Source organism: Ischnura elegans, chromosome 9, assembly GCF_921293095.1.
Source record: "Ischnura elegans chromosome 9, ioIscEleg1.1, whole genome shotgun sequence".
NCBI classification, from domain to species: domain Eukaryota; kingdom Metazoa; phylum Arthropoda; class Insecta; order Odonata; family Coenagrionidae; genus Ischnura; species Ischnura elegans.
Window position 1 is genome coordinate 27,362,926 of NC_060254.1, and position 8,902 is coordinate 27,371,827.

An 8,902-nucleotide genomic window follows, 5' to 3' on the forward strand; every position below is an offset into this window, starting at 1 on the left:
GATCGAAATGGGCGGCTGCAGTGGTACCCATGCTGCCATTCCTCCAACTGCTTTTGGAAAAACATACCCTTCACAAAGCTCACCTGTAGAACAGCGATTATAAAACATTGCTTCCTTCGTAATGGACATTGTCTTTGTTATATATGATATTAGAAATAGATGATGATAAATATGTCTTCGATGAGAGTTATCATCGCCTGTTGATATTAGTTTTTGCCTATTTTCAGTTTTAGGACACCACCACGCGACGAAATAGGCCATGAAAAATACATATCTAAGTGCCTTATATAATTTCATGAAGGCGATAAATTAGTGATGACTAAAGTGGCGATGCTTATCCTTCCAAATACGCTGCGATTGGTTGGTTTCATTTAGTTACCAGGAAACTTAGAGCCTCCAGTTTCCTGTCGGAACAATCCATATTCGATACAAACGATTGGACCGAGAACTAGTACGATACAAATTTGACCGTGGAGCACCGGCTGAACTATAAATGTGTATACATTTGACATTAATTCGGTTACAAATACTACAAAAAATATAAAAATGGTGCTATTTCATGAATCCTTCGATAACGAGAAGACAGATATTTATTTTCAGTCTTGCAATTGAATAGAATTGAAAGGAATAAAATTTGAACTTAAATAATCAAGCCCAAAAGTTGAAATTGACGCTTCTCATGAATACTGGCCTGTTCATCAAGCTACTGTAAGTAAAATAAAATTTTTGTAGTCACACGATCCGGCATCTTATTAAATTTTGATCATCCACTTAAAATTTTGAAGTTAAATTAGCAATATGCGGTTCATAAAGAAAATCTCTAGAAGAGGCTAAAAAAATCAGAAAAATCAAGACTGGTCTGGAATAAAGCACACGTGATCGAGTAAATACCAGAGGTATGACTGTAGATGTATTATAAGTGTAATATTAAAAATAGTGCTATGCAAATCTTAAAAAGGACGGGTTTAAATTAAAGTATTTCATGAATACATTACACGAAATATATTTCAGATTTACATTTTGTGATTTCCTCATGTACATCATTTAAAATCAATACACGTTCGTCAAAATATGATGCATAGAATACATAATTATGCAATGACGAGTCATAAGCAATAGATCAAAAACACATAAAAGAAACATTAACACGGGAAAAACTGTTACCGGAGCTGACCTATGTAACTCATATAAAGAGGTCACTTACTCCTCTTCCCGTCCACCTGCCCTACGTCGATTGTCTTCTGTAATGTATTCAATTTAATATTTTATGTTAAAATCTGTTTATGTAATACGGAATTTATTTCTGAGGGATTACCCTGGAGCCCTGCCGATTGTTGAGTTGTTGAATAAACAAGCTTGCGAATGGTTGACGGTTTTAGAGATTGTAATTATTCCTTTCGAAAAGTATCTGAGTAAAAATAGTAGTAAGGTGGAGACATCACATCTTCAAATAGATATTATAGGACTGACATATCCTTCATTCTTCGCCAGGCAAGCGGAAACGGCAGGGGAAGATGAGGGATGATCCTGGACGAGGGAGAGAGGATGATGTAGAGGTTGATCAGGTACCTCCACCGGAGGACACCTTTCCATCGATGCATCCGGAGACCAACGCCATCATCATCGTGACTCCATCCAGCACCCCGGAATCGGACACATCGATGGAAAGTGTGCCTCGACCGAATTCTCCGGTGGAGGACCAAGAGGAAGACTTGATGATCCCGGATTGGCTTTTCCAGGATGAGAATCTTGGGGCCGGTGATGCCGGCAGGGACATCGGAGTGGCCGCTTCGCGTCAGCCACCGGGGGAGCCAGGCGCGGACGAAATGCCGATGGGCGTTGTAAACATCATCGTCCGCGCGCTGGCTGTAGAGGATGAACAGCAATGGGTGGTCCGGGCGTTGGAGTTTCATTTCCCCGATGATCTAGTATTGGTCCTTCTGGTCCCCCAAGCCCCCGCCGTGGAGGAGCGATCGCCGCGGGCCGGGCCCCAAGGCGAGGGTCCCATTTGAGGCCCGCGGCTGGCCTCAATCAGTAGGTGAGTATTCCTTCTTTTCCGTAGCAATTATGAGTACCGTTAACTCGGATATCTAAGGCCCCTTTCAGGTAACCCCTACCCAGTGATGTTAAAAGATTCGTAGTTCCGAATTTTACCAACAGAATTACATTATCGGCTTAGTTCTTGCATCAGCCGTCAGCTTTCATCACTGGCTTCACTCCTAAAATAGTACTTAAGAAACAGCTATCCACTACGTAGCTGAGGGATATATGACATTTTTAATGCAAAGGTCAAAATCGAATTCAATTCGTTCGGAGGGCCACAATGATGCAAGTCACTTTATCACGGGATCAAAAAAATTTAACATAAACCTATAATTTCAAAGACTAATAATCTTAATTGATTAACCGGTTCAATCAAATAATACGATTTTTGGCATTATTTATTTTTGACTACAGCGTCGATATTTGGTTCGCGATACCTTATTTTCTTTAGCGGCTAAGGACAGCAAAAAATTATTCAATTACCCTTGATCTTGTCGATCTCGTTTGTTTTCTTTGCCTAAATTCTTTACCTAACTCAGTTTAGAAATAAAAATCTCTAGTGCCCCTTGGCTTCTCACCGCTTAATGTGCAGGATGAAAGGGAAAGCTGAGGAATTTGCGCGATGATAGAGGGAAGGAGATTGGGAGGGCAAGAGAAACTTGGTGTCGCCATCATCCTGGTGGGGAGAACACGGTTTTAAGTTCCATCCGACATACCGAGTACTGCGCTCAAAGGACCTTCCGCAAAGCACTCTAGCCGGAATGGGGCAGTCTCTGAAAATATATGCCACCTCCAGGCAAATGCCTAGCTGCTTTGAACGCCGGGATTAAGTTTTTTTCTGGGTGTACCTAAACGTTCACACTTTTTTAAAAAAAATGAACAAGCCACGATCAAAATATTCGTAAATTTTATATTTTAATCATTAGGAATATTTATTAACTCTTAACAGAAAATGATCCAACCCTACAATAAAAAATTCTGGTTCTGTTCATTAGAGGTTTGATTGATGGAATATTATAAAACTTCCGCATTAAGGCATTATCCCCATGAGATTCACGCGAGGATTAAATACTGCTCAATTCAACTGGCGTTTTTCACAAATATAATTAATCTTTGGTCATCTCTTATTTCTAAATGGAATTTTATAAGATTCTGTCTACATATTTCAATCGTGAGCTTCAGAAAGACTCGTCATCCTCTATCACATCGGCTGCATTGCTTACATTAGATTGTCTCAGTAGTCTTAAGTTTTAGTAGTGGGGATTAGAAAATAAGTTGGTTGATGGTTAATATTGCGCTTCTAAATGTTTAGTAGTAGGAATACTATCTATCACGTAAAATATTACTTGAATAAACACTACTCATTAATATTATTTATCATTTATATCTGTTCCATTTCAGGACCATAACATCTCGGTCCTCCCCGTCCCAAACATAGCTCCAGGAAAGGTATGTGAAATTCGCTCTTCTTATTATCCAAATAAACTTTTTGTTCGCTGACATAGGAATTATATTTCTTTTTAATTCTGTCTTTAAAAGGGTGATGATATCGATAAAAATGAAACACTTCATTTGCAATTTGATTTTTCCCGGAGATTAGGGTGGATTCATATCACATCGTTATGATAATTTTGTTTTTAGTGGCTCGATTGTTTTTTATGATTACTGAAATAATTGTTTTGGATAAAATTCAGAAATTACTGAAAGGGATTCGTTGCTATCAGGGAGAAGTTTCAAATGGCAAAGAATGGATTCATATCAATATATATTAGAACCTGGTTTCCAAAAGGGTTAGAACAGACAAGAATTAAACAGAAAATAAGTTCACTAAAATCTCGGCTACGTAACAAAAAAATGAGATAAAGGGTATAGGAATTTATCAAATGAAATAAAGGTAATTAAATTGGAGATGTAGTTTATACGAAATGCACAAATGGCTGAGGATGGTAGGTGCAGTAACGAAGTAGAACATCGTGACCACGGTATAGAGTGGCAAAGGATAACGATTTATGCGGTGATTAATGAATCGGGTATCACACGAATAAAAAGAGAAAATACAAACAAATGGGGGACGCAGTAATGTAAAAGTATGATACAAGATTGGCTTCCACATTATTCTGTCCGGATTTATTAAATATTCAGTATGAAAAACGATGGTAGTAGCAAAAGAAAACGTTAAAACTTTTAATTAATATAGTTTATTGCTATTGGCTTAGAAGTGTACCAGCCAACTAACCTGACCGGAATTGTGAGCATGAACTCGAATCTTGTAAGGCAAAACGACTTCCTCTTGATGTGCCTATATATTATATTTTTCAAATTGTAGACACAAATAATGTGTACGCTATTGTATAAATAACAATAACAGTAAGAAAAAGTTGACTAAATATAAAGGTGAGGTGACAGTTATTGATTCTCACACGAACCATGTATATGATAGTGACATAATTATCACGTGTGTACTAAATGCTATAGCCACATAACACTGAGGGGACAGATAACTTTAACTCCTTTTCTGTTTACATCAATTTTTTGAGCTGCTCCTTGTAATAATATCCTGATTCCAAAACAGTAGTTAGTTTTCTTCTACCACGTCAAGTGTATCACTACACCTTGCATGATTGTGTTCACTATCCGCTAAATTGAGCTTCGTTCAAAGGAGGCATCAAAATGGCGCCTGGTGGCTGACGCCGTAGGAGATAATTGGCCGTTGCATAGGTATCCACAGCTGGCGAAAAAATATGAAATTAGCTAAACGATCGTGTTATTCATATCGTCAGGGGAAAAACATTTGAAAGCTGAATTTCATTGTAATTTTTCCATAAAAAACGCCACATTCGTATTTCAAAGTGTTCAAAAAAATTAAATTATACCTATTCCTTGATTCATAAATTGGCTAATATGTAGACGTCAAACTCCGAGGTTTAAAAGAATACAAGAATATTGAAGTTACGTAGGTTTGGATAAGTAGTTTTCATGGAAGGAAATGTTTATATTAATCCTCTTACTCAAAATAAACCATAAAGATGATAAACGCCCCGCGGAAAAGCACTCCACCGACACAACCATTTTCGTATTTATGCAAGAGATACTATGACACTAGTGACTAGGAAGGGGTAGGATAGCTTATGTGTTGTGCAGGTCGCATAAAAGATACTTTTATTTGTAATGAGACTTCCCTTGGTAAAGACGTAATTTTAGATAAACTACCTACTTATTTCCTATACTTCTACGAACAGTAAAATTGGTAAAATTTCCATTACATTCTTTTATTGATAATTCTCCTATGCTATAGGGGAAATATTGATGTATTCCTATAGCTTAAAATGTTATCGAGATGAACCAAAACCTAGGATATCATAATATGCAGAGGACAAAAGTTATACAGAGATGAACTTAAAAATGGGTGTTCCCCAGTGAAATTTATGGTTTTCTTAAATTTTATAGAAAAGGCAAATCATTACTTTGATGGAATACAATCAATGAAACATTATCAATTTGATCATACGTCGAGGTTATTCGGTAAATTACCGTATCTTCTTCTTACATTTTATCTTATACTTGAAAATCATTTCACAGGCCCGAACACCAGGCCACCTCCCCTCTCCAAGTCTACGGACTACATACATACAGGTAAGGAACTCCTCAATTAAAAAAGGATAAATTTGGTCATGTGTTGAAGTGAACCGGTAAATAACGGTATGTTCAGCTTGCATTTTAACGTAAAACTGAATATCGTTACACGGGCCAGAACACCAGGTCACCTCCCCTGTCCAAGCCTCCGAATACATCCCCGAAGGTAAGGTTCTCTTTCAATGAAACAGGATATATTTGGTCATACGTTGAGGTGATTCGGTAAATTACCGTATCTTCTGCTTGCAAATTATCTTATAACTAAGAATCATTTCACAGGCCATAACACCAGGCCAGTTCCACTCTCCAAGCCTACGGAATACATCCACGCAGGTAATCAATATCTCTTTCAATGACACAGGATCAATTTAGTGACACACTGAAGTGATTCGGTAAATTGCTGTATGTTCTCCTTGCATTTTAACGTATAACTGAAAGTCATTGCAGAGGACAGAACACCAGGCCAGTCCCCCTCCCAAGCCTACAGAAAACATCAAAGCAGGTAATTAATTTCTCTTTCAATGACACAGGATCAATTTGTTTATACATAGGTGATTCGATAAATTACCGTATCTCTTTCTTGTATATTATCTTATAACTAAAAATTATTTCACAGGCCTGAACACCACCTCTCCTCATCAAGCCTCCGGAATACAACCACGCAGGTAAGGAGCAATTTCAATGACACCGGATTAATTTGGTTACACATTGAGGTGATTCGGTAAATTACTGTATCTTCTGTTTGTATTTTTCTTATACCTAAAAATCATTTCACAGGCCGAAACTCCAGGCCACCTCCTCGCTCCAAGTCTACGGATTACATCTACACTGGTAAGAAGTTTTTTAAATGAAACATTTTCTATTTGGTCATACGTTGTGGTGATTCTGTTAATTGCCATATCTTCTATTTTCGTTTAATCTTGTACCTGAAAATTATTTCACAGGCCACAACAACAAGCCTAAACTCTAGCCCACCTCCCCTCTCCAAGCGTAATGATTATATCCATACAGGTAAGGAACTCTTTCAATGATACAGGATCAATTTGGTCATATGTTGATGTGATTCGGTAAATTACTGTATCATCTGCCTGATTTTATCTTATACCTAAAAATCATTTCACAGGCCAGAGCACCAGGCAACATCCTCGATCCAAGCCTACGGATTACATCCATACAGGTAAGGGACTCTTTCCTACATCTTAATATTCCATCATTGAACAAAGGCAGATAATAATTCGCTATGGTGGATGTATGAGGGGGCGCAAGAAGGTTAGTAGGCCCCACTATTGGTCTACCCTAGAATATTATAGAAATAAAAAAAATATATTGGAGGTTGCCTCTTTATACACACGTATTTCAGTATAGTTTGAGATTTTCCCGGGTTTTCCACCGTGTAAGGTTCCTCATTTCTCCTTCCAACGTAACTACCAGCGAATTGCCTATCGTCCTAAGGGATCCAGGAATCTAGTCAACTGCATTTGTAATTGAAATGGATTCCTATGCTCTGGAATACTCCGTGAGGACAGTGGGCAAGTTCCTTGTTGAAACGTTGAAGTAGAATTGAGGACATTACCCCTTGGGAAACCTGAAAAATCTTCACCGACATTGTCGACGCGAAAGAATGAATCGTTACATATTTAGTTATATATTCCGATACATGTACTAACTTTAACGAATTGAAATACAGACGAATGTTATAGTTAGTGCCTATTTTACACGCTTTTGGTATTTTACAATCCAGTGGTATATCCAGAGAGGGACTAGGTGGGGCTTCAAATGCTACCACCAATACTGTAAGGTGTCCAAGAAGGAACTGTAATTTTTTTCGGACCGCAACTACTGCTGTAAGGAAACCCCATACTTTGTCCCCCACTTCTCCCTATCAGGAATCCGCCTCTATTCACCTAAAAATCATCAAATAGAGCTTTTTCGAACGCAAGTCTCCACGTTTTTACACAATATTTCAGCGTATTCATTAACACTACCGTGAAGTATCTGAGGCAAAGGTCCATATTCTGCTAGTAAATCATATTACTCTGAAACTCAATTTCTAGGGCCAGAACATCATGCTAATAGATTGAAATGCAGTCAGACGGTATAATAAAAAAAATAATTTTAGACCAATAAAGCAATAACACCAAAAACTAACGATAATTTTTAAACTACCTTAAACTTCATGATTGCACATTCAATTCTCATACGATGTTCTGACCATAGAACGCATTTGTGTCTTAGGAAAGGACCAATTATATAGTACTTCAGGTATACATAATCTTGATGCGTACTCAAATTTTGCCTTAATATGATTGGGGATAATTAAATCCCAAGATAAAAATAATTCATCAGTTAGCATAAGTTTGTGCAGCTCTCCTATCCGCTAGCCTAATCTTAGTGATATACTTCCCACCTTTTACAACCGTTCCTACGTAATTCATTCGGGGCCGTGCCCGACCCTTTTTCCCTTGGACCTATCATTTTAGGATTGTTGTCATCAGGCCACCATGCCTCGTGGTGTGGCGAACTGGGTTTCCCCACAGTGTTCTGAGGGTTTTTGAAAGAAGTCTTTTCACTCAAACTTTTCATCATCATGAATACATGATTATTGTCTGCTTTATAAAATACCGATGAAAGCAGATGCATGACAGTTTTTGTGTACAGAAATATAGAAATAAAATTGTTTATAGGAAAGCGTATAGCAATCCCCGTATGGTACTTGGCATCGAGTCTGGTAGTAAAAGAGCTTTGGGTTAAACTAACTAAGAAACTAATGGGATCGGGTTAATTACATATTTCGTTTTCATTCATTCTCTACTCACAATGAGTACATGATTGTTGTTATGCTTACAGGTACCTTGACCACATTCACGACATAGGGTGAGATTATCACGGTGGCTAGGATCACGGTGGTCAGTCATGTCAACCTTGGCGAGAGGACGGCCGGGGGTCCTATGGCTACGAGCTACGAGCAGAGGAATATATTGATACATGATGGTCCGCTCACGTAAATGCTCTGTGTATTATAATGTATTATTAAATGTTTGTACCTAGAGTTTGATCTAGCAAAAAATATAAATATTACGAAATCATTTAGAATTACATTATTTCTGGCGTTAAAATGTACAGTTGTGCCCGCTAAGAAAAATTTAAAAATGGCCGGCCTCCGGGGATGGTCAAATGCAAAGGGCACCGAACTAAAATGTGTCTAACCATTACATCCCTAATATCT

At 37.9% G+C, this 8,902-nt stretch overlaps 1 long non-coding RNA gene across 1 annotated transcript; it reads left to right on the plus strand.

Moving 5' to 3' along the window:
• The first annotated feature begins 1,322 nt into the window (after positions 1-1,322).
• On the plus strand, positions 1,323-5,698 carry LOC124165912. The gene is made up of 3 exons (XR_006866354.1): positions 1,323-2,038; positions 3,445-3,492; positions 5,623-5,698. It is a non-coding gene; the product is annotated as an uncharacterized LOC124165912 (long non-coding RNA).
• The last annotated feature ends 3,204 nt before the right edge of the window (positions 5,699-8,902 follow it).